Genomic DNA, 27,641 nt, shown 5'->3' on the forward strand with positions numbered 1-27,641 from the left:
ACGGTGCAATAAATGCCCACTAGGTAGTTTTAGCTGTTTGACATGAGTAAAGCATGTAGTTATTATTCGTGCATGTCAGCAATGGCACTATGAATGAGTGACACAAAGAGAGAGAGAAAGAGAGAGAGAGAGAGAGAGAGAGAGAGAGAGAGAGAGGTACACAAAAAAAGCATCATCTTGAAGGTCGTCATGCCAAGCCCAGGAAAAGGTGACTTCTATTGTTCTTTTCTTCTAGGCATAATTTAATGTACATTTAGAGAGAGAGAGAGAGACGACAATTTTACTTGACTTATGGCACCTGGACGGGTCTTTTTTGTAAGCCGATTGTTGTCTATGCACCATAGAGCGCTAAATGGTTATGTTGGGTGATAGGAAGTCAAATAAGACCGTCATAGAGTAAGAGAGAAGCCCCTCCTTCTATTTGTTGTCCTATGGCATGCATATACGTAGTATTGTTCTGTTGATCATTCTTCACGCACGGTGGAGAATATAAGGGGTAGCAAAACACGGAGAGAGAGGATTTGGAACTCAAATAAAATGAGTTGCTCCAAGTAAACTTTGTTAAAACAAAACATGACCTATTTGACCAATCTGTCAGAGAGAGAGAGAGAGAGAGAGAGAGAGAGAGAGAGAGAGAGAGAGAGAGAGAGAGAGAGAGAGAGAGAGTTAAATCCTGGTGTGTCCAATACTTACCTTTTTTTGCATATATTTTGTTTTTCTTAGGATTAAGATCCCAAAGAATAAAGAGGCAGAGGGTGGATCCAAAAATTGTCTTAGGTGAACATGAAGTAGAAGAGAGAGCATCTAAGTTGCTGAGAGACTCTTTAAATAGAGATGCGGACTTTGCTCTGGCCAAAGATACGTTTCTTGGAGATGATGTTGTGGGGACAAAGGAACCCCCCAATGACTCAGAAGCTTCAGAACAGGTGGTGGTGCACTTAAAAGATTGTGATTCCACAAGACGGTCATACAAGAAGTACCATCTATTATCCATAGACCCTAACGGTGTCCTATGCATGAATAAGATTGCAAGCTAGCTAAAGAATACTTTGGGTTCCTTCTATTCTTAAATTCTCTATTTGCTAGTCTATGGAATGATCCTTCAGAGGTAATGGATGAGGAGGATCTACCACCCGATGAACAAGATGATGAAGACTTGAAGTCCAATGAGTTTCTTGAGATGGAGGAGGATATTAATCTTGAGGCAGAGGCTAAAGAGGTGCAACAAAGAAAAATACTTACAATTAAAACATCTGAAATCCAACTACCTTTAGATGTCTCTGGATTTAATGAGAAACAAGCCACATTGATGCTTCCTGGACTGTCATACTTCAAATTTGGTGAGAGATCATACATTTTCCTCCATGACATTCAAAGTATATTTTCTTTAAGGGGGGGACTTTTCACTTGCCACACTCTCCAAATTTCAAGAGGGGGGGAGTCGATTTGTATCAGATGACACCAGTGATGACAAGGCAATGGAAACCTCTAGTAACAAAATGGATTGCCTCAAACTCTTCTTTGACAATGTATAAAAGTATAGAGAGACACTCCCAAATGAGGACACCTTCCAAGCTATCAGAAACAACCTCAAGCCATCAACCAGTACTCAAGAAGTAGAGGACTAGTTTACACGTCCTGCACAAGGTTCCACAAGGTCAGTGGACCTATGGAAGGATGACTTATATATGCAAGATGAGAGCTACAATGGAAAGACACCCCCCCGCCACCTAAAAAAAGCTAGTTGTCATTGTCTTTCTCTAACTCATCATTTTATGTACAGTCATGGATTGCTGAAAAGGATGACTTTCTTCGCCATTGGACAAGAGAGTATCATGGAAGGGATGCAGCACTAGGACAATACCTTGCCAGAATCTGTGAGGCACGCATACTAGTATTTCACAATTAAATGTCCCAAGAGGGAAGAACTGCAAAATTCGCCCTCAAGACACTCTCACACTTCCTAGGTGGACCAATGCTACCACAAAATGCAGACAAAGTTATCCTTGTCGACAAAGTTTTTGCTAATGAATGTTTTGGATACTGTCCAGGGTACACTGGTGGTCGTGCAACTTATTATTACACATACACAGCAATGGAACTCACTTTGGGGAAACAAACACAAATGAAATATTAGATTATGGAAACATTTAATAATCCAATACAAGGGTAATGTGCCAAAAGATATCCACTATTTGTCATCAAGTTGAGAGACTTGTGACCTGTAATGTATCTATTATCTCATTAGTCATTTCTTGTACATGTTGTGACCTAAAATCAAAATCTCTTGATCCACCTATGGTTACCATATTGCATTGTCTCTCTCCACTTTCTTTGGGCTTCACAAGCACTAGAGTTTTGAATTCCTCTACTCGTTTCCGTTTCCTTTGTTGCAAATGCCTAATTGCTTGTGATATTGCCGAATAGTCTAATACATGTTTTTGCTGCAGCTAATGAAGGATTCTGTAGTAAAACCATTGGAACAACTCTTTCAAATTGTTTGCTTATCTCCAGAGCCACCATGACTTCTGTGTCTGAAATATGCATTCATGGCCATGTAATGAGACTTTTCCAAGCCTTGGGTGTTCCATATTCCTTGGTTCCATACTTTTGAATGAAGTATGGTAAGTGATTGAAAATAATGTGCTGCAAATAAAACAAGTTGTCAAGAATTTTAAACACCTTTTAGCCCTTATCATTTAAAAGGGTCTGTTAACAATAACATGTAATGATTAATCTGAGTTTCAGTCCATGTTAACCTAAATGCTTTCTTTAGTAGCTGAAGGTTCTCCTTAAACTTGTTTAGATCATTTTGTGTCCACTCATCTTTGTCACACATCTAAAATAGCACATCAATGGAATGCCACACTTCAGCCTTAGCATTGCTGGTTGTGGGTTCCTGGTCCTTCACGGTCATATGGAGATTTTTCCATTGCTGAAACTCAATTAAGCTGACATAAGTGTACTGATATATACTTCCACGCTTGGTTAGATTCTTATCTTTGACGCCTTGACCCCATCAATAGATGGTTTTCAAGGTACATCTTTATCATTGGTTGACCTTTTCTCGTCCCACTGGATTTTCACATTGCCCCCATGGAGACCCATCTCTGACAAAACTATTTCAAGTGCCGCTTTTGCAACCTTTTGTTCTATTGAGTTCTTGATTTTCCAAGAAAACCCAATGTATGGATACACCAACTTCTCCACAATTATGCAAAGAGCATGCATTGTACAAATGTGGACATTGAAAAGTGGACTATCTAGAACTCGGTAGAAATTAGGATCCTCATTGCGGCGAGTAGGTGCCTTTCTCCATTTGGGTCCATCGTCTTTGTAGGCTCCATACAATACAAGCATGGAGCCTTTACCATAGCACCCATTCCACAATTATACATACACTTCAGTGTTTTAAGGTCACGTGCAAGATGCCATTGGACGTGAAATTATCCCCTCCCATTGACAACCAGCACCTTCCTTGATTCATTTGTTTATCAATGATATCAAGGATAGGGGTTTGATGAAACACCCAATATAAAATGTCGTGGTCTTCTTTCTTTACCTTCAAGATTAAATCCTCATGAGACATTAAAGTAAATCTAAATTTAATCTCAAGAGGGCTCACCAAAGTTGAATAGAAGGTGGAAATGGAATACTTGAAAAGCACCAACCCACCATATGTTTTTTTTCTAATTGAACACTGAAGTATGAAGGATCATTAGTGGGGCATTTTGAAAGAGCCCTATTCATCCATGTTATTGTGACTCATTCTAGCTTCTTCTCTTTGAGGATCTCACACTCATCTAGCTTCAAAACAAAATGTAGAATGCCACCTGTTTCTTCAAATGTTACATTGTAGAACTCAACCATTTTAGTTTTTGCAACAAAGTGAGGTCTATAAAGATATTGTTGTACTCATCGTAGGTTATAGTTTTTCCTTGAGATCTATAAATACCATCAATATGAAATGGACATCCAATGAAATTTGTTTGTGCATGGTTGAGTTGAAGTATCGCTTTCTAAACACTTGCTATTGTTGGTAGAAGCTTAGACTTTATTCCATTCTTCACAAAAAAGGAGGAGATAGACTGCAGAATAGATGAGTACCCTCTCTTACTCACAACAAGGGAGTCAAGTGTGACCTTTATCTCACTTGTAGGCACTGCACTCTTTGTAATAAAATGATCAACAACATCTCACTACAAAACCTTATACTTTTTTTCATGCATTATATCCTTTGCGAGAGTCTTACCATACCCCGAGCGAACATAGATCCGAGCAAACAAATTAAGAAAGTGAATCATAATACATGAAAATGAACTCAACAAGTTATAGTATTACAAACACTATCCCATTTGTTAATAACTAAACCCTACATCACAATTACTTGCCAATAATTCTCTAAATTCTTTAAGGAGTTGCTTTCGTCTCATCAATGACTTAATGTTTCTCCATAACACAAATTACGTTGTCAAATCATTAATACAAGAGAATTCCATAAAAAAATGGACAAAGTTTTCTTTGTAAAATGAAAAAAATTTCAAACTAACCATGGTCCATTGGACACCTCACATGAGGATTTCAAAATATTCACTTTCAAAATCATACAAGGAATGACATGTCCATTTGTCAATACTTAAACTCTAGATCATAAGCACTCGATAATAATTCTAGACTCTATGAAGAGCCGCATCCGTCATTAATGAAAACATTGCGTTTATGACGCATTTCATAGATATGAAAGTCGTATCACAATTGCTTCGCCATCCTTTGAGCTGTTGCCTCTACATAGATCGGCAATGCACTTCCACAAACAAGCAAAAGTGAATGTAGTCAATATGCATGCACTCAAAATTCAATCTATGGATCTCATTAATAACATTAAATGTAATTCTTTCGCAAGATACATAAATGCCAAAAAGTGAAACATGACATAAAGACCCAAAACACAGAGCAAACAAAATAGGGAAGTGAATCATAATACAAGAAAATGAACTCAATAAGCTACATTTTCAGAAACACTATCTTATTTGTTAATAACTAAACCCTACATCACAAACACTTGCCAACAATTCTCTAGATTCTTGAAGGAGTCGCATTCGTCTCATCAATTCACAATGTTATGTATTATCCATAATACAAATTATGTTGTCAAATCATTAATACAAGAGCCTTTCATTAAAAAAATTGGACAAAGCTTCCTTTGTAAAATGAAGAAAATTTCAAACTAACCATGGTCCAATGGACACCTCACATGAGGATTTCAAAATATTCACTTTCAAAATCATAGAAGGAATGATATGTCCATTTGTCCATACTTAAACTCTACATCATAAGCACTCGCTAATAATTCTTAGACTCTATGAAGAGTCGCATTCGTCATCAATGAAAACATTGCGTTTATGACGCGTTTCACAGATACGAAAGTCGTATCTCAATTCCTTCGCCATTCTTTGAGCCTCTGCTTCTGCATAAATCGGCAATGCACTTCCACAAACAAACAAAAGTATATGTAGTTATTATGCATGTTATCAAAATTTAATATATGGATCTAATAACATTAGATGTAATTCTTACGCAAGATACATAAATGCCAAAAAGTGAAACACAACATAAAGATCAAAAACACAAAAGTAATGTCAATGTAGTAGGAGCGAAGTCTCACTAGTCATCATAAGGGTCGACACGCGATGGCATGTCACCCTCATCCTCAACATCTAGAGAGGTAGATGCCTCCTCTCAGCTTCGCTTTTTAGGGCAAAGCAATGGAACCACATAGTCTCTAATAAGAGACTCATCGGTGTTAAGAGCAGCACATGCTCGTTCAGATGATAAGCATGCAGCCAAAACGGGAGTTGTACCACACCCAAGCTCCAAACAAATACCTCCACGTCGACAAAGCAGCTCAACAAAAGCTGGAACAAAAGCCTGGCTCCTCTGCATCTCACCTCGCCAAGGCATCCCTAATCCTGATCTAGCCAAGGAAGGCTTCGGAAAATGGTGTGTCATGAACGAATTTGAAGGCTGGAGACCCAAGCGAGAGAACATAGCGGTGCTCTCAACCACAAAGCATGCTGGCTGCATCCCAATCCTGTGTACCATAAGTAGCATAGAGCACTGGCACTGCAAATCAAATTACAAAACCACAACATTGAAGAAAGAGCCTCAACAAAACTATACAATACTGAAGTGAAAACAATACCTGAATTTGACCAGATAAAATCTCAACATATCCATATGAACTATGATGGAGCACTATAATGCGACGATGTACCACCATTTGTGAAGCACGACAGAACCTCTCCACACATCCAATAACCTCTCCTATTCATAGGTTCTTGTAAGAAAAAACTACCGATATTATGAAATAATATTAATGCAAGTAATAAAACACAACACAAATACCTGTAGTAGAAGCCATAATGAGCAGTCATCCAAAATCTGCAAGTGTAGAAAAAGTCAAATGGATAGCAGATCATACATGCTCCTTAGTGCAAATATCCCAACGAGATGGAGAAGAAGAACAAATATGCAATCCACCAAAAGGAAGATCCAAGAAGACAAAATATGCGGCCCACAAAACAGACTTTCCCCCATGAGTGTATTGCACACCGCTTGAGCGAACTCGAGACATATGTTGATGCACAAGATTCCACGATGCATTGCGAGTACCCTCTCTATAGTTTGCAGCGATAGAAATGTAATCGCCAACAATATCAATACATCGTGTATCAACAGGAAGCATTGGGTAACGCAAAGGAGACTCCAAAACATAGACAAATTGTATGCTCCTCCTAACAACAATCAAGCCCGAGGAGTCTGCGACAACATATTTATGATATGTAAACTTTTTCACAAAGTATTAATAAAAGTCGACAATAAAAATTTTGACACTTACCATGCTCTAGAACATCCTTCACAATAGTGGTATCAACCACAGTCTCCATCCTCTCACTAGACAAGTGGACACCTTAAAAGACATATACAACAGTTTTTGAACCTACAATAATCAACAGCATGAAAACATAAAAGTTAAAGAATGACATAAGCATACCTGGTTGTCTCGCCTCTGAAGTAGCAGGTGGTGGTTGTCTCGCCTCTGCTGCTGCATCCCTAAGCATGGTTTCTCGAAGTTCTTTCTCTCTCTCAAGGATGTGACCCTGCACCATATCTAACCACCATGGACATGTATCTCTCTCCCATGTTGTCAAAGTGGGCAAGCTAGGGGGATACATATATGTGTCCTTTGACACAGTCTGTGCCCACTGTCTCACCACAAATGGGAGAGTTGGCAAGATCCCCTTTGAAACCAAAAGTGACAAAAACCTAACAAGAAACAAAAACATTGAACACATGACTCCAACCAACAAACCAGCCATCATTGCAGGCATGGCTTTGACTGAGTACAACAATGGAACCATACCGAAACCGAGATGGTTATCAAGCCGCACGAGGGCTCAGGGATTTGCAAGAACCACCACACTATTCAAGGTATCAAGCAGAGAGTAAGCCAAAGACACAAGGGTCGACCGAGCTTGGAGGACCACCCATGGAACGAGTTCGAAGAGAAGAACCACCTCCAGTGAGAACCGTTGGAAATTATGGTTTAGGAACACCGTTGGGCGAGGAACCAGCCTATTACAGAAGGCCTGAGGAGCTGTATAGACTTGGACGGGGTGATCCAATGATGAGGTTTGTAGACCATTGCAGAATTAGACCTTCTCAAGTGCAAAAATGGGTAAACAAGAAATACACAGGAAACAGAGACCCAAGAGATCATGTAGCAGCCTTTGTGCGTGTAATTAGAGCAAAAGAGGTGTTAGACTTTCCTACCCAATTTGCAGGGTTTGGACTAACCCTAGAGGATGATGCTGCAACTTGGTTTGACTCTGTGGAGCGTAGAGACTTTGAGTCGATGGAGGAGGTGTTTGACGAATTTATTGAGGAATTCTCTCAAAGGGGAATAGATCATAATACCGTCTCACAAATCCATAAATTCAAACAAAAAGATGGGGAATCTGTACGGAAGGAAACCCTAAGACTAAAAAGATATGTTAAGTTATGTCCTGTTGAAGAACTGTCAACTCAGTCCAGACTTATGCTGATATTCATCCAAGGACTAAGGAATGCAGATCTCCAGAAAGACTTACATATGAAGAAGAGCACCACGTTGAATGAGTTGACCAAGGAGGCTCTGTACCTTGTGGACAATTGTGCGGTCTACAAAGAAGGGGAGTTCAAGGACCTTGATGACGATTCATCTTCACAGAAAGGAGAAAAAGCGGTAAACCAGGAGCAGCTCGTAGATGAAGTGCTAAAAAAGATCAACTTGTACGCCAGACCCCAGGCTAAACAGCCCAAGTGGTGTGCTATTGAACAAAAATGGACAAACCATGGGACCGAGGAATGTTACTATAACAAGGAATATGTGAGGGAGAGACCTTACGCTCCCCAAGCTCCTGTAGCTTCCCCTCAAGTTCCACCAATGCCTAGATATCAAGTAGGCGACTTACCAGGACCTGTAGGTGTAGAAAGACCACAACCGGTGTTGGGGCAACAACCACCCCTACCAGGTTTATGACCAGTCGGTATAAGATACACACCAACGGTAACTGAATCAGAAGAAAAGGCTTTGGTGCCTATGCATGCATATTATGAAGATCCCAATGGATATGCCGCAAACCCTGTCTATTATCCACCGGAAGAACCCTCGACACCAGAACCATGGAGCATGATAGGAAATCAAGGACCTACAACTGCTGCACAGTTCGCAGGAGAAATAAGATATAGCTTAGATGAACGAACATTGTTGTTCATAGCCAATGGAGGCATGGGCGAACAGAGACAGGCTTAGCAGCAAAGAGGGGCTCAAGGAGCACCTCAATAACCCAAGGGCCCCTGTTACAAGTGTGGCGGAGACCATTGGTTGAGAGACTGTCCTCATGATGAAATCATTAGAGTCAATGCGTATTGCCCAAAATGTGGAATTACTCATTTGATTCCCGATTGCCCTAAAAACCCAAGCAAAGGAGCAAAAACCACCTTGAACCTGTTGGAAACAGTACCTTCCAGTGGAGGATCGGAAAATGAAACAATCATACCTATTCAGGTGGTAACACGAGCACAAGCCCAAAGAAGGACAAACGAACCCATAATAGAAGAACCAAAAACAGATGCCCAAGGTTCAGAAACGAAAAATCAGAGTAGCACTTGGAAAGCAAGAAAGGCGGGTAGGAAATCCAGGAAAGAACGAGAGCAAATAGCCCTATCTGATGAGTTGAAACATACAAAGAACATATTGGAGCGGTTAGAAGATCTAGCTAGCTTAAGGTCACACACCACAGCAGCCATAGCACCTAAGGAAATAGCAGAGCCCAAAAGTGCAGGATCAGGAGGATCCATAATGGAAGACAAGGTAAACGAGCAGCTGGATGCGCTTCTAAAAGCTTATGAAGCTCAACTTAAAAAAAACCAAACCCAGGAGCAAAGGTGGATGACATATCAATATGCGGAAATAGAAAAACAAAGGTTGGATATGTGTAAAAAGATGATCGAGATGGCTCAATCATTGATGAAAGACCCATTGGGTAAACCAACAAATTGCCATGACGCACCAGCTCCAACCCCTATCCAACCAACAGTAGAGAAACATGAAGAAAAAAAGGAAAAACTCACTAATGATTATGAGTCCAGAGGAGAGACTATCATAGTGCCAAATACCACCGACGAGGCAAGTGACGAAGTCCATCCTAAAATATTGGCAGAAATGGGAAAGGACGGTAACGTTCTAGATGATCTGTGGAAGCAAATCCGAGAGGCCAACGAGGCTAATAGGATGAATGACCACATGAATAGCACGAGAAAAGAAAAGAACGTGATCTTACATCCTATTGAAGAATTTGAGGCAAGATCACAAATGAACTTTGAGATACATTCACAAGGGGGAGACCAAGGATCTATTAGTTCGGGGCACAGCCAACCAGACTCTTTGAGAACTTTACCCTCTTACCTAGGAGAATATGAAGCTAAGTCGGAAGTGAGAGCACTCCCATCTCAAAGACTTTCTTCTAACAAGGTGATGGATTCACAAGGATTGATTGAGCTGTTATCCACCCCGGTGGCATGCACAATCACGTTAGCAGAACTCCTAAGGTTAAGGCCAAACATGTGGACCACAGTAGGAAAATGCCTAGAAAAATTTGGAGTGAAAGACCCCACCTTGAAGCTACAAGAAGGAATCAAGGAGTTGGACAGACCTAACCTGAACACTAGGCCGGTACCATTGAATAAGGTTGGAGAATATTGTGAGGGAGAAGACGGAAACACGACGCTACCGGTAGAATTCCAAGGATTAGTTTCCAAAGCTATTCTTGACAGTGGAACGGGAGTTGCTATCGCCACCAAGGAAATCTGGAAAAAATGGGGAAAACCGGCTCTGAGGGCTACCAGGATGAAGCTGCAGTTGGCAGATGGGTTCATGGAGAAGCCTCTCGGACTCTTGGAAAAATTAATTGTCACTTCGTGTGGGATCGAGTATGAGCATACATTTGCAATAGTCGATTTCGACAAAAAGAACAATTATGAGATAATCTTGGGACGACCATTCATGCGACAACTGAAGATGGTCCAAGATTGGGGTTATGACTACGTATACCTCAGACATGGCGAGACGACAACTAAAATACACCTAAAAGATCATAGTTACAAAAATGTAAACCAAACACCTGTGGAAGAATTTGATTCGGCTACAATAGCAAGATCAGAAGTACCAGCATGGTTAGGGAAACCAAAAGAGCTATGGATGTGCGGAGCTTCACATTGTGGAAGCTTAAGAAAAGAGGAATGCGTCTTAGAAAGAGCAATTAAGGACAAAGAGTATATTTCGGAACCTTTCCCTGAAGATGCCTTGGAGCCTCTAGAATGGGAACACATACTGGCAACATTAGATGTCTGTACCATTACCGACAGTCCAACAACAAAATTTTGCGATAAGGATGGCTACAATGTGCTACCCTATTACATGGTAAGCGTTGTGCCAGAAAAAGAGACGGTAGAACCCCCGGCACAAGAAGAGTTTTACAACTCCTCTGAACAATTGGAAGTAAATGATGAGGCAGACAATGAGTGGTCAGACACCTCCAGTGAGCGTGGGAATGAAGCCGAGAATATCAAGTTTTATGATTTTGCTAATCAACACCCTAGACGTCAAGAACGCTATAGGAGGAAAAGAGCCGGAAGGCAAGCGAGAGAGAACCTGATGCCGAGGATAAAAGGATACAACCAACTGGCAATAGCAAGGGATCATCTACCACTCACACAGGCGATGCTCCAACAAATTCATCAAGGGAAGCAAAGAATGAAGGAAAAAGAGAGAGTACGGGAGGAAGCTCAAACCGAAGCACAAGAACACATTGCAAAAAAACGGCTTCTGCGACAACAACAACATAGTAAACCACCATTGAAAATCAATTCCATTCGACTGATGAACTTGGAGGAGGAAACAGTCGAGGCAATAATTACAGTCAAAGTGGGAAACAATCAAGTTGAATCAATAGCCTTGCTCGGTTCGGGTGCTCAAGAAAATTTGATCTCTTACGGATTATACCAACAACTCAAAGTCACAGATCAACTTCATCCTACTCCCCAAGTGCTGGAAAGTAGCACATCACATCCATTTAAAACATTAGGATGGACTATATTGCATGTACAGCTACATCAATATATTTACCCACACAAATTCTATGTGGTGACAGATGAAAGCACACAACAACCAATGATGCTAGGGCAACCTTGGAAAAAAGCATACAATGTCCAGATAGACTGGAAAGCAGAGGCGGTCAAAATTCAGCACGAACATGAACAACAGGTAATAGCTTTTGCTCAGAAGTACCATCATGATCAACTACAAGCCATGCAATCACTGGCAACAAAGACAAAATAACAAATACCATCAAAGAACAACATGAAACCTGAGACCAACAACCAGGAAAAGGCCAACCATGCTAATCATAGACAGCTGAAGTCACTAGCTACACTGCAAAAATCTAGGCTACCAAAATAAGGTAAACAAGTATGGATGCGGAAGGATAGAAAAGCCATGGCGGAAAGGAAACAATGTAACAACCGGATTCCAACAAAGCAGACGATGCAACCCAAAACCAAGGTAACCAAGCACATATGGATCCCAAAGAAAATGCTTAGCCATAACCCAAATGTCAACTCACATTTGGATACCAAAGCAAAAGACAAAGGAAATACTTACAGTTCAAGCCACAATAGAAAGCAGACATCTGCAGGTCAACAAGGAGAACCGATATATGTGGATGCCGATGATAGACAAACCAGTGGAAAACAAGAAAGTGCCAAACCATCTACAAAAGTTGGCAGCACCAAACTACCAATGGAAAGCCAAGGCCATAAGGCCCATAGCTATCACATCCAGGCCATCTCTTTCCTCAGATACAAATACGACTCCAACAACAGTGTCGGCAAGGCACTTGCCTCTTGCCAAAAAGACAATTAGACAGAGAGCAGTAGAATTATAGCTGCTACTTGCAAAGAAAGCAGGAAGCCTCAACAGAGAATGCCAATAAGAATCTTGCTTATTCCCTTCTCTTGCACAACATTAATTTTTCCATGCATTGACTGAGTATGCATAAAATAGGGCCACATTAATTGGCCAGGCATTAGCACGACTTTTTCAACCTATACACGGCACATACTCCGAGGCGAAACCTTGTTGTCTGGGAGGACTCCGACTAGGAGGGGGGGAGGCATTCTCAATGCGGAACCAATAACAGAAATAACAAAAAAGGGCATGATTTTCAACTATTTTAAGGGTTGATGTTTGATTGCGAAATTTTCTGGAGTAACCCAAGTATATATGCCCTTATACAGCATGAAGCTACGAGTATACGGGGCCAAACGCCAAATCAAGCCCCTAGGTGTGTGTATATAAGTAGAAATAGCCATTTTTCAGGCAAAATATTGGTAAAACGAAGAAATCCGGCCATAAAAATTGCATGTGAGTGTATATAATGTGTTGCGGTCATGTTTGTGATCTATTATGAATTTTGGGAATTTTTTGGGTTTGATTTGCTATTTTCCTTTTAATTTTGCTAATTTTTGGCAGAAAAACTTCAAAAATACAAAAAGCAGGTGAAAAATAGTCGCAATGAAAAACAAAAAATATGGAGATGACCAGTGACTAAAGGACAACCTTTGGTACAGTGGGGGTGCAATTATGAGACTGGAACGAAAAGCGTGTTTTGGCTAGGTTTTGACCGAAATGACAAATTTCTGGTAAACAGGGCAAATGGAGTCCAAATCAAGAAATTTTTGAACCTAAACTACATCTCGCAGAAAGATAGGAGCACTGGTCAAATTTCATGAAAAATGGTTCGGGGACCTCCATTATAAGAAATTTCCACCGCATTTTTAGCTCATTCTCACTATTGACCTTGTGGAGAGAGGTTCTACCACCTAGAGCGGATCGACCTTCCTGCAGCTTCTTTGACGCGCACGTCTACCCGACCAGCTCCAGACATGAGAGGTAGGATCACCACCTAGAGCTTTTCGCGCATGTTTGTCATTCTGTCACGAAAACTAACGTAGAGGTCACATACAAAGCGAGCGGTAGAGACCTGCAAGTAGAAACGGCGGCCTAATGGCTAACTCGAAAGCAACAAGAACTCATCGGCAGCTTACCCTAGTCTAGGAGACCAGTCTTGGATAGCCAAAGGCAATGGGAAACCATCGGGAAAAACCCTAATTCCCAGAAACCCGCAAGAGGCCACCAAATGGGAAATCGGCGAAACGACGACCAAATGCTACCAAAATTTATGGGTAGGGGCATCTCAACATGCTCGACAAGTCCATATGACCCGCATGACCAAAAAGTGACCCGAAGCGGCACTAAACCTCAGAAACGGCATCAGACACACAAAGTGTCAAAATGCACTTGCGGCCAAACCACAAGTCCGTTTGCCACCAAACTTCACGAGCGGCTTTCCTAGACCATCAACAACCAAGTCCTATGGTGGTAGACCACCACAAATCATCAAAGGTATGTAAACGCAACCACGACTGCTTCTAGAGCGACAAATTGCCAAATGAAGCTCTGGTGAAGCCAGAGTCGACAAAAACCATACGGCAAGGATCCCCAAGGGATTGGAAATCTATGGAGACCAACATCGAGGAATTTTATCGCCAAAAAGCACTCCAAAATTTAGAAAACGGCTCGGAGGCTCTGAAGTCCACACAAGGAGTTATACTCTATCCATTTGACTTTTTTGTTGAAATTAGGCTCAAAAGGGACTTAGGGGGGCAAAGGGCAAGCACTGGGAGCACTAACACTAGAAAAATCATCAGGAGACATCCTATGCGTAGGATGTCTCAAGGACATTTTTTGGCACAAAACCCAACAATTCTTGTCATGCACATGTTCTGAATGACATTTACAAGCCCTACACCAAGTTTCATCACATTTGGATCAGATTTGACCTCATATGCATGGAAAAACGCAACGTTAGGGCATAAAGGCACTAATGGGCCATTGACCTACCAAATCTTGTCCAAATCTCATGAAACTTGCACAACACATTCACATACACATCAGCAAACCATCTATGTGGTCAGGGAGTAAAAATGATGAATTAGACATCCTACGTGTAGGATGTCTAATGGACCTTTTTGGCATGGAAGAAAAGTTTTATCATTCCAGATTTGATTACCTCATCAGCAAGAGCCCATATGTCAAGTTTGAAGCCATTCTAATCACTTTTGACCCCCCACACCTTCAAGAAACACTTTTTGAGCCCAAAAAAACCTCACAGAGTCCTACAGGCATCAAATCTTATCCAAATTCAAATCCAAGAACAGGGCCATGTTCCATAGGCCAAGGACAACCCACAGAACAATTTTCATGCAATTCTGATGAAAAAGACATCCTACGCGTAGGATGTCTTCAGCATAAATTTATCCTTCTATGCAAGAAATGACATCATAGGAGCCAATACCATGATGCATTAAGCCCATATACCAATTTTCAACCCATTTGGACATCAATTGCTACCCATGATGGACAATCTATCCAAATTGTGACCTAAATCCTAAATCAGCCCAAAAATCCACTTTTTGTCATCCAAGTTCAAATCCAAGCTTATAGCCATGTTCCATGAGCCTTACACTACCTGCATGTCAAGTACGAACCAATTCTGGAAAAAAAGACATCCTACGCGTAGGATGTCTATATGGATTTTTTTGGCTAGATTTGCACTATGAGCACATGCACAGCTTCACAAGTTCCTTTTAAGCTATAATTTCAATTTTCAAGTCATTTGGATAAGTAAAACTCAGGATTGCTGAGTGCAACAAGATCTATGGCAGCCTGGAAGTCACCGACAAAAAAGAAGAGAATGACAATCAAAGATCATCTAGACGAGGTGGACCCTTTTGTCATTCCAGAGGGCACACTAAAGCCCACCAGCACCTGGATACAGGAAGATCTGTTAGAGTCAAACGACCTAAAGATCTACCAAGGGGTGTTCAAAGACAATGAAGGCAATGTAATAGAGCTGCCAATGCTGCCAAGAGAGCTCAATGAATTTTTCCGAAGCAAAATGGCCGGCTACTTGGAGAAAATTGACCTCCATAACTATTTCGAAGCAATACGAGCAGGGGTGGACGTCAAAAGAGTATGGGAGTTTGTAACAAGCATCAAAGAGGATGGAGTGGCCAAGGTGACAGATTTGCACGGCAGACCCGATACAGAAATCATAATCACGGAGCGGGTTGTAGCCCATGCACAAAAGGAGTCTACTCAAGTGCCGGCCAAAGAGACAAGATCACAAAAAGCGGCTAGACTTGAGAGGCTGATGGAGAGTTTCCAAGCAGAAAGAGCCCTCAAGGGTGATTTAAACGAATTATGGAATCCATCTCTCGAGTCTATGACTGGATCATCTAGAAGAGTGCAGAGGGACCGCTTTGAAGACTATATCAAAAATTTCGAGATTCTTGGTGCTGTAGCGGAAAACATTCCCCATGTCCCTTTCATCGAGGAAGAAGTGGAGCAGATACGGCAGACATTGCTAGATGAACAAGAGAACCAAGAAAGGGAAAGAAAAACGAAAGAAGATAGAGACTTTAAGGGCAAACCTACAGCTTTACCAGATAGCCCTAAACCTAGCCCACCACCATCACCACCTCCTAGCAGCCCTCCACCAGAAGATAAGGAGGCTAAGGACAAACAAGAAGAACACCAGGCTGAGGAGCAAGAGCAAAGGCAAGAACCTAAGGCCAAAGAAGAGGCCAAGCCTGCGTCTGAGCAAAAAGAACTAGAGGAGCCATATTATGCATTTTTGGACCTGCTAGCTGCAGGCTATACAAGGGAAGAAGCCGCCACAATCGCATTCAACTTGGAGAGGACACAGCATAAAGAACAGATGCCAGGCATCCAGCTAGTTGAGCTAAAGGGAATGTCTACCGACACGGTAGACTTGCACCCGCCCTCTAATGATTGGGACATGGTGATGACAATGCTAGCTGGAATAAGAGCACAATCTGTGGCATCAGACGAATAATTGATAACTCTAAAGGCCACCGAAGAAAAGACCAAGAGGGAAAGGGATACTCTGCAGGCACAAAACCAAGGACAAAAAGAGAGAGAAGCTGACCTCCAGGCCAGCTTGGCATCGGCTCTACAAAGCTGCCAAGCAAAGGAAGAAGCAAATGAGGCAGCAACAAAAAGATTACAAGCAGCTGAAGAAGAGTGTCTGCAACTTATCAAGTCATTGCAAGATGCCGAAAAAGAACGGGATAATCTGACGCTCCAGCTAGCACAAGAAACTAAAGAAGTAGAGGCCATGAGGAATGCCAAGGAAAAGGCGGAAATAGAACAAGAAGCAAGCCTGGATGAAGTCCTTGAGCTCAAGGACCAATTAAAAGTCAATGATCAAACCATCCAGAGGCTGCGAGCATCACCTGCTAGAGTTGGAGCTATGAGCTCGACTCAAATCATTTCCGAGAGTCAAATATATGAAGAGTAGATGCAAGAACTCCAGAAGGAGCTGACTCATGTTTTTCTAGTCGCATTGTCTATGAATGTTACATAGTACAATGAGCCACCAAGTGATGGTGTACTTGCAGGACCCCAAACATCAAAATGAACCAACTCAAGTTTTTTATTTTTTCTTTCATTTGCTGATTTTTGAAATTTTACCCTCTTTTGTTTACCATAAACACAATCTTCACAGAACTCTAAGTCCACTTCTTTCAAACCTGGTAGAAGCTTCTTTGTTTGAAGGATTTGCATTCCTTTGGCACTCATATGCCCAAGTCGGTAGTGCCACACCGCACTGTCAACTTCTGTAGTTGCTGCACAAGCTGAAGGTTGCGTGCTAACAGTACACAAGTAAAGTTTACCGACTTTTTCTCCCTTGGCAACCACCAAAGATCCCTTTGAGATCTTCCACCGTTTGTTTCCGAATGCAATGTTGTGACCTTCATCGTCCAATTGTCCTGTAGAGATCAAATTTTTGCGAAGAGAAGGAACATGCCTAACATCTTTAAGCTTCCATTCATTTCTGTTAGCAGTTTTGATAGAAACTGTACCTTTTCCGACAATCTCACAAGCTTCATCATCTGCCAAGTATACATACCCAAAATTACCTTTGGTGTAGTCTTGGAAATGTTGCTTGTGTGGTGTCGCATGGAATGAAGCCCCGAAATCTACTATCCAGGAATTAGATACATTGTCTAATGAGAGAATTAGAGCATCTTGCTCTACTTTACCTGCCACATTGGCCTCCGATGTTGGCTTGTTGTCTTGAGACTCTGTCTCCTTCTTCTTCTTGGACCAGCAATCCTTCTTGACGTGGCCCTTCTTGCAGCAGTTCCAAAATTCAAGAATTGACTTTGTGCGTGACTTGCTCCGCCTTGAGCGATCACGACCCTTTTGGTTTTTGAACCTCTCCTTAAGCCTTCCTCTTGTTTCCACTGATAGTGCAGCACTTGATGATTCTCCTGTGCTTCTCCTTCGCATTTCCTCGCTTAGGAGAACACCCACAACATCTTCAAACTTAAGAGTATTTGTGCCAGAGATAGAATTACTTACAGCCATCACAAGGCTGTCCCAACTATCCGATAGAGATGATAGTATAAGGAGAGCTCGCACTTCATCATCGAAATTCATTTTCACTGATCGAAGTTGACTTATGTTTGTGTTAAAGTCATTTAGGTGTTCTGCAACTAAACCATTCTCTGCCATCTTTAGATTGAACAAGCGCTTCATAAGAAATACCTTATTGGATGCCGATGGTTTCTCGTAGAAGTCGTCAAGTGACTTCATCAAGTCCTCCGTGGTCTTCATCTCCGAAACATTGAAGGCCACCATTGACGCCAAGCTTAACCGGATTTTTCCCAGTGCCTTTCGATCAAGGACAATCCATGCTCCATCTTCCATTGTTGCGGGCTTCTTCGCAAGACCGCCTAGTGGCAAATAGAGGTCCTTCTGGTAGAGATAGTCTTCAATCTGCATCTTCCAATGTTGGTAGTTTTTGCCGTTGAACTTCTCAATCTTGAGCTTCCCTTCCTCCCCCATAACTCCCACTCAATTCAAGGAATCATTTCCTTGAAATAATTTAGCTACAAGCAAACCTTTCTCTGATACCAGTTGTTAGGAAATAAGACGTAGCTAAATAGATAATTGAGTAGATTACTTAATGGAGAGAGACAAATTTATATACACGAGATTATAGAGTAGAGAGAGAGAGAGAGAGAGAGAGAGAGTACACACGATATACGTGGTTCACCCAATGTGGGCTACGTCCACGGGAAAGCAGCCACTCAATGGCTTTAGTACTTCAAAACAAGAAGTAGTTTACAAAGGGATTATACCCTTAATGGAGCTCCCGCCTTGCTTCACTCTCACCACCTCACACTCACCTTGTTGCATCAACTTCACACTATGAAATGTGTGTAGAAATGGCCTCTTTTTATAGGCCAAAAGGGCTTCCCTCTCTTATGAGAGACAGCCATGTGTAGCCGCCCTTGTGCGAATAAGTCCAAATCGGACCCTCCAATCCGCCCATGTGTGGCCGCCCTTGAGAAGACAAGTCCGCTTTTGAATTCGGCCACCGGCCACCGGCCATTGACTTTCGACCACTGGCCACCGGCCATTGACTTCCAACCACCGGCCATCGGCCATTGACTACTAGCCACCGGACAACCGACCGGTTGTTTTTCGACCACTTTCCGACCGCCAACCGGCCATAATATTCCGGCGAAAAAAAAGTCTCGAGGGCCTCCGCCCCCGAGGCCTTTAAAGTTGCCCCTGATTCTTGTCCGTGAAAATTTTGGTTTCCGGTGAGTGATTTTACTTCACGCATGATGGCTTCTCCTCATAATGGGGGCCTTACAAATGTGCGCTTTTACCACAGAAAATTACAAGGGTAAATCAGGCTCCATACTTAACACTTTCAACACCAAAACAGTAATGGCTCCTGTCAAGCTTCTAATAGCTCAATAGTGGTTAAGCCATAGGTAAGCCCCGTAGGACTCCACTATTAAGACCATAGCTCTCAATGGTGATGCTCCAATATCTGCACAAAGCAGGCGCACTGCAAGGCTGAAAAATCTCTATTCTACTTACTCAATTGCAATTAATTATACCAACCATTTATACCTAGCTTGAGACTTCCCTTCTTGAGCAAGAAAAGAGAAACCTTGTGCTCTGATACCAATGTAACATTTAATGGCCTATCTAACTAGGTGTGATGCTTTTTATTGCTCTCTCTATCCAAGCACTCGTGCTATGCTCATTAGGAATCTAGTCTAATGAAATGCTCACTATGTTCATACTATTTTCTGTTACTATTATGGGATGGAGATGATGCGGGAAATTTTGCGAGACACAACCTATCAACATATTATCTTTGAGGTGATTGTTCTACAATACGGACCCTACCAAAGGCGTCTTTTAATAGACGAAACAAGACATGCCTAGCCAAAAGATAATCTTGGGTTATTGGCACCTCCAATACTATAAATCCTTTTTTCTCAAGCAAATATATGTGAGTTTTGACAGGGCGTGATCAAATTTCTTCCTCAATTTGGAAACCACAGACATCTATTTAAGCTCCCCACTATAACCATGCCATATGTTAGTGACAAAACGTTACTTCATCTACCACCTACTTTAGAGAATGTCTTTCTTATAGAGCTGTCATTGTGTTTTGTGCATTTTGATGCCATCTTTTCAGTGAACATGGACACGGATGCACCATACGCCATTCTTTAAGGGTAGAGAATAGAATGCAAATTTTTCTCTGTTTTAGTTGTATTGCCTTCCACCACCTTTGTGAGTGTTGTGCAAAGCACTTGCTCATTTTCTTTAGGGTGGTACGATGTAGATAATTACTTAATTATCATATACTCTTTAAACATAAATGCGATGAAATCTTCCATCTCATAGGCTTGTATGCCTAGCTTGGGGGCCATCTTTGCGGTGATGAAAGTGTGAGTAGAACCAGGGTCAAAGAGAATAAAAGCATCACGTTCTCTTCAGCTTCCCCAAGCATGGCATAGAGGAGATCCTTTGTAATGAGTTTTCTCTTCTTGGATTTCGACCAAGGTAGCTCTAGGAGGCTCATGGCGGATGTTTTGTTGGGGGCAAGCACGATACACATGTCCTTGCACGCCGCATTTGAGACAACCGTTATCCTTGTGATAACACTCAAGCTCTTCAGGAGAGAGTTTGTTTTTGCCTTTGTAAAGTCCCTTTCCTTAGATTCTTGTTATTGGAATTGCCCTAAGGAGACTTTTGGACATTGACCTTCCCCTTAGGCTCATTGGAACCCTTGTTTTCCATGGGCTTAAGATTTCCCTTAGCCCCTGTTTGGAAATTGATTCGTGAAGCCACAATGGTATGGTGTATGACCACATATATGGTGCGTGGCCTTTGGAAGTTGACATACTCCGCCATATCTTCAGTTAAGCCCGCACAAATTTGTGGTTTTTGCTCTCCAAAATCCCTCTTTATGAAGACAATGGATTTGAGGTGAAAGTCCCAAAACTTGTCTACATATTTGGGAATGGATTTGTAGGGAGAGAGCTTCCAGCTTCACTATGTGGTGAGTGCTTTGTCTTTGGCATTAGTGGCCAAAAGCTGCTTCATGATGGAGGCTCTTAAAGCTTGCCATGTTTGTGGGGATTCACCCGTTTTCCAGTAGGCTAGACCACCATTTCCTGGCGAACTTTTGAAAATGCATAGCTACATGGCGTAGCTTAGAGGACTCCGTGAAGCCCTCATCTCCAAACGCCGCATCAAATTGTTGGATGAAATCCAAGACTTTTTCCGTAGCACTAAAGGTGCCATCATAGGTAAGGAATGAGATGTTATTTCCTCCCTCTTTGAACTTCTTGATCTTGGACGACCTCTTCCATGCGGCATAGGATTTCCTATGGCCTCTTCTTTTTGGTGGTTCCAAAATTTTCACCATTGCTTTCTTCAAAAGATGAAGAATTTGAGGAATATGGAGAAGATGGTGACCTCTTTCTTGCCTTGTTTCTCTTTGTCTATACCATCACTTTCTTCGTAAGAGGAAGAGGATGAAGAAGATGGAGAAGAGGCTGACCTCTTTCTTGCCTTTTTCTTCTCTTGTTTTTTTTCATCTCTCTTTGAATTATGGTTTGGAAATGTGTGTGATGGTCTTCTCTGTTTAGGAGGTGATGGAGAGCGTTTTGCCCGCCATCTTCATGGAGCCATCTCCGTCGAAGTGACTCACTTATTTCTCGCTCTTTTGGTGGGGGCTCTTGAGCTCTCCTTTGAGAAGGAGATGCGTCATTAAGAAGTAAATTTTTGAGCCCTTCGTATGATCCTCTTTTTTTTCTCAAATCAGAGAGAGGCCTCTTTTGGAAGTCTCACAAGGAGGCTTCCTAGGTACTCTCTCTTCTTGGTGGGGAGTTTGGAGAATCTCATGCACGCGAAGCTGCCGTTGCACTTCACTTTGGAGGGATGGACTGCCCATGGCTTAAGTTGAAGACTAGAAACAAGGTAGTTAAGAAGCATAGGGGCATCATTAGTAGCCTACTTATCAGAAAAATCAAAGCTATCAACATTAATTTCACTCTCTTTACTATTCTTAGCCATTCTAACAACTTCTTAGGTGTACTTTCACACTTGAAGCCCTAGTTACTACTCCTCTTTACCCCTTTAGAAAAATCACTCAAGCTACTCTACGCGTGGCTTGAATATCATTAATTTCAAGGAATAGAAGAGAGGGTCTTTCAACACCAAAACAATATTGGCTCCTGTCAAGCTTCTAATAGCTCAATAGGGGTTAAGCCATAGGTAAGCCCCATAGGACTCCGCTATTAAGACCATAGCTCTCAATGGAGATGCCCCGTTATCTGCACGAAGCACTTTCTGTTGCTCTCTCTATCCAAGCACTCTTGGTATGCTCATTGGGGATCTATTCTAATGAAATGCTCACTATTTTCATACTATTTCCATAACTATTATGGGATGGAGATGATGTAGGAAATTTTGAGAGCCACACTCTATCAACATATTATCTTTGAGGTGATTGTTCTAGAATGTGGACCCTACCAAGGGCGGCTTTTAACAGAGGAAACAAGACATGCCTTGCCAAAAGATAATCTTGGGTTACTGGCACCTCCAATCCATAAATCCATTTTTCTCAAGCAAATACATGTGAGTTTTGAGAGGGTGTGATCAAGTTTCTTTCTCAATTTGGAAACCACAGACACCTATTTAAGCTCCCCACTATAACCATGCCATATGTTAGTGACGAAATGTTACTTCATCTACCACCTACTTTAGAGAATGTCTTTCTTACAAAGCTGTCATTGCGTTCTTAGGATATTGATGCCATATTTTCAGTGAACATTGACACGGATGCACCATAGGCCGTTCTTTAGGGGAAGATAATAGAATGCAAATTTTTCTCTGTTTTAGTTGTATTGCCTTCCACCACTTTTTTGAGTGTTGTGCAAAGCACTTTCCCATTTTCTTTAGGGTGGTACAATGCAGATAATTAATGAATTATCATGGACTCTTAAAACATAAATGCAATGATTTCATTTAAAAATTGCACACCTTGATCACTTATTATCTGTATTGGTAATCCATAACACGTGATGACATGTTTGACAAGAACTTTGTTTTTTTTTTTTGCCAGAAGCAAAGACATGCATACATGTTATGTTTGATTGTTTGGTGATTGAAGGAATACACAATCTAATTTATACTTCCACAGTAATATTTGAATCTATTGTTAGTGTAATGGGAGTGTTAAGAAGCTCAAAAATAAAATTTTCAACTGCAAAAGTTAAAAAATAAAAGCTTGCAAATACAAAAATCCCCTTTCGCTCTTGGAAGCCTTTCTTCTCTAGCATATCAAAGAAATCCTATACATCATCTCTTCCTCTATCTCTAGGGAGTATACCCACTCTGCCTGCACAGACCCTGACCTCACCTATTGTGTCTCACTATAGAACTTTCTCTCTATCTCAGTCTCTCCAGATTCTACTAGCATGTCCTCCATAGCTAAATGATCTTTCTTGTGAGCTTGGTTGAGCTCACTCGCAAAGGAGACACATCTCATATCTTGCTGAAAGCATCAGCTACATGCATAGGATATACCAAGCCATTATGGGCTCCTTTGGAAATCACTAATGATCCACAATGCATTTGGAAAGAGTGCTCTCTAATCAATGTCTGACACTCACAAACTATTGATCATCTCATTGAGATCAAGCTCTACCTTGGTCGAGGAACATAGCACACATGTGGTAGTGTATATGATGCATTGTTGGGCAATGACAAGCAAACATCTCATGCACCTGCAATATCAAACTTCGAACCATCGGCCAAATGTATACAATTCAAGCTCCCTCTAGAGAAGGTGTTAAACCACTCACAATCCGGTGTAACTTGGAAAATTGCATCCTCATCTACTAACCAAAAGGGAGAAGTGTCACATCTCAAAGACATGTAATTAGGAGGAACGCTAAAGGCAAACGTGACATCACCATCCCTATCATATGAATCCATTGCTCTAGAATGTGTGAAAACCTCATTTGTATTATGCATAGATCTTAGTTTCTACCTTGTACATCTAAAACAATGGCATCTAATGTTCCCTATGTGACCACAATGCCAACAACGCATATATCGGCAACTACAGACCGTCGTCTCTCACAGGTTATTGCCATAGACTCTAAACTCTCACACATGTCTGCTAAGTGGCTGCCAAGAAATCAAACTACGATAAGAAATCCTGGGAGAAATCTGGCAGATTCTCCCTTATAAGCTGAGTAGAGAACTCCAGCAAAACCTCAACTATAAACCATGGCAAACTAGCAATAAAGTGAAAGATAGCTTGACCACTACAAAATCATGAAAATCATAATCCAACGCATCAAAACCGATGCTTTCATATGAATAAAATCATCTCCATACTTTTCTATATCTGCAAGCATAGAATGTGGGACAAAAAGCTCAATCGAGCATAAAGCACATACCATATACGCAAGTAGTCATCAAACTAGTTTAAAACGCATCCCACAAGAGAAAATCCCTACAAAAATTTGCAAAAACATGTGACCTGTGACTAACAAAGTCTGTAGGCACACGAGTATATGCAACTCTCACTCATGCATAGTGTGTAGAAGGCTGACAAAACATGTCAAAATGGGAATCAAACACTCGACCACTAAACCATCAGAGATTAAAATTGTAGATATGCATAAAGCATGGCAAGAATTTGGGAAAAATATAGCAGGGTTTTCCCTATAAAGTGAGGAAAAAATCAAAACATCTCAGCCATAAACAATCGGCAACACAAACAATGCATAAAATGCATCAATGAAGCGATTTTGGTAATGCGCAAAACATAGACTCTGTCTCTCATCCATAGATATCATACACTGACGGGAGCAAAGCGAACCCCGAACCCCCGACGTACTCTAAAACACCAGGGACCCAATGGAGCGCCTCGAGCCTTTCATGGTAAAGCAAACAGGGGCACCACCGAGCTTCAACGGCTAGGACGCAAACAACACACTACCATAACAAAGTTTTCATCCAAGAGAGATGGATGCTTGGGAGTAATGATGAAGAGGAAATGGAATGAGATCAAGTGAGAGAGAGAGAGAGAGAGAGAGAGAGAGAGAGAGAGAGAGGGAGAGGGAGGGGGTATAGCGGCTTAGTAATTAGGCATCACAAAAGGATGGCGAATCCGCACAACCTTCACACATACACAAGATCACTCCAAACACAAGATTAGGTGGCGATTCCGCACACCTCACATGGGCAAAACATTGCAAGAAAACATACTCACAAAACCTCAAGATTTATTTAGAGAATAAGGCGATGAAATGGGGAGCATAGGGTAGGGGAATGAGAAGGGAGAGAGTGGTAGAGCACATGGCGGATAGGTGGGAGTTGATGGCAAAGACTCGCACAAGGGTTATGGCCATCATCCTTCATTTAGTTGCCCTTCATCTTCCATAGCCAAGGGTGTAGAGGTCATGCTCAAGACAAGCATGGTGATTGCGGTGATGGTGATGGTGATGGTGATGGTGTGGGTGTGCGTGTGTGCACCACGCACACACAATGCATAGTGTGTTCTTTGGTGATGTTGTGTGTGTATTTAGTGTGATGGTGATGGTGTGGGTGTGTGTGTGTGCACTAGGCACACACAATGCATAGTGTACTCTTAGGTGATGGTGTGTGTCCTTAGTGTGATGGTGACCCCACTTTATATAGGGGAGGAGGGGGGAGAAGTTTTAGAATTTAGAAATGAAGAAATCATTATCTACATAGGCCATGTGACTGTGAGCCCCACTTGTCTGGCTATGTGTATATGTGCCAGAACAGTAGTCTCATGAGAGAGAGACTAAGAGAGAGAAATGGGTTGATGAAAAAAAGTGAGAGGTGACATGGAGAATAAAGTAATTACAAGAGGGGAGAGAGGGGAGTGTGTTCAGAGGTGAATCTGTGTGCAGATGTGTGTGAACACAAGAAAAATCAGGTAACCACTGGGTGGAGATGGGTCTGTGGGCACCTTTTTCAATGAAAATGAGTGTGTGTGAGTGTGGGGGAGGTTATTTAGCTACAAGACAAGAGACATGGCGCCCTTTAGAGAGAGGGGGGGGTATTTGGGTCATGGGATATGATAGGAGAGAGAAAGAGGGGGTGGGGTATACTATTTTGGAAGATAGGGTAAGTTGCATGTGAGTTAGGGTGCATTATTGGTGAGTTATAATGCATTATTGGTGAGAGGTGGGGTAGCTTGAGGGGAGAGAGAAAGGATAAAGGACAAGGGGAAGAGAGAGGGGGTTGACCTTTTGAGTGGAGGAGAGGAAAAGGGACACACGGCGGGGCAACAGTGAAGAAAAAAGGAGGCAAGGTGGGGATGGGCTACCCCGCAGGCATGAGGTGGCATATTTTACCTTTCTTATATATTTACATAATCATACTTTAATTTTTTTCTTACTTTTTCCAGTGCCTTTTATCACTCCCTCCCTAAGAGGGGGTTTTCATGGGGTGGGGACGAGAGAAGGGGGGGTATGGGAGCTTGGCTTGTGAAAAGCCCCCATCATTAGCCCTCCCCTTTTGGCTAGAGGCATTCATGTCTCTAGCTCATCTGTTTGATCATTATCGTCGGAGGTGGCGGCTGATGGTGTGTCCTCATCTGGAATGTCAATTGGTGGAGCGTGGTCAAATCGAAGAAAATAAGGTTTAAGTCGCCAACCATTTACCCTAGTTTTATGAAGTTCTCCATCATCCTCCATAAGCTGGTAGCTTCCATTGGCATACTTTTTCCTGATGATGAAAGGGCCTTCCCATCGGAGCAGGAGTTTATTATCCTTGCACGTGTCGAAGCGATTGTCGTAGCGGAGCACCAACATTCCTTTCTTCAATTCTTTTTTCCGGAGATGCTCATTAAAGCTAAGCCGTCTATGCTCTGCTTGTGCTACATAATAATTTATTGCTTCTTCTCTGTCCAGCTGCAGTCTTTGCAAGTTGATGATGTGATCTCTCAAATGCATGTTGGGTTGTTGAAGTTGGCTTGCCATTACTCTGAGACTTTGTAGTTGCACTTCAATGGGCAAGATTGCTTCCTTACCAAATACTAGATGATACGGTGTAAATCCCAAGGATGTACGAAATGAAGTTCTGTAGGCCCATAAAGCTGGTAGTAGATACTTATCCCAATCTCCGGGATGATTGTTTACCTGCTTGGTAATAATTTTAGAAACCATTCCATTTACCTTTTCAACTATGCCATTACATTGAGGGTAATATGGTGAAGAGTACCTCCTTGTAATGCCCAATTTCTGCATTAATTCTCCTACCAAGTCTGCTCTGAAACCTGGCCCTCTATCAGAGATGATCTCTAAAGGTGTGCCAAACCTACAGCATATGTGCTCGTAGATAAATTTAGCTACCTCTACCGTTGTGATTCTAGTGGTGGCTGTAGCCTCTGCCCATCTAGTCATGTAGTCGACCCCCATGATAATGTAGAATTTTCCTGAGTTGGCCCTAGGTAATGGCCCAATGGCATCGATACCCCATTTTTCAAATGGGCCATATGAGAGAATAGGTGTCTGTGGTT

The sequence above is a fragment of the Adiantum capillus-veneris genome, chromosome 22, assembly GCF_014529385.1.
Source record: "Adiantum capillus-veneris isolate H3 chromosome 22, ASM1452938v2, whole genome shotgun sequence".
Lineage (NCBI taxonomy): Eukaryota > Viridiplantae > Streptophyta > Polypodiopsida > Polypodiales > Pteridaceae > Adiantum > Adiantum capillus-veneris.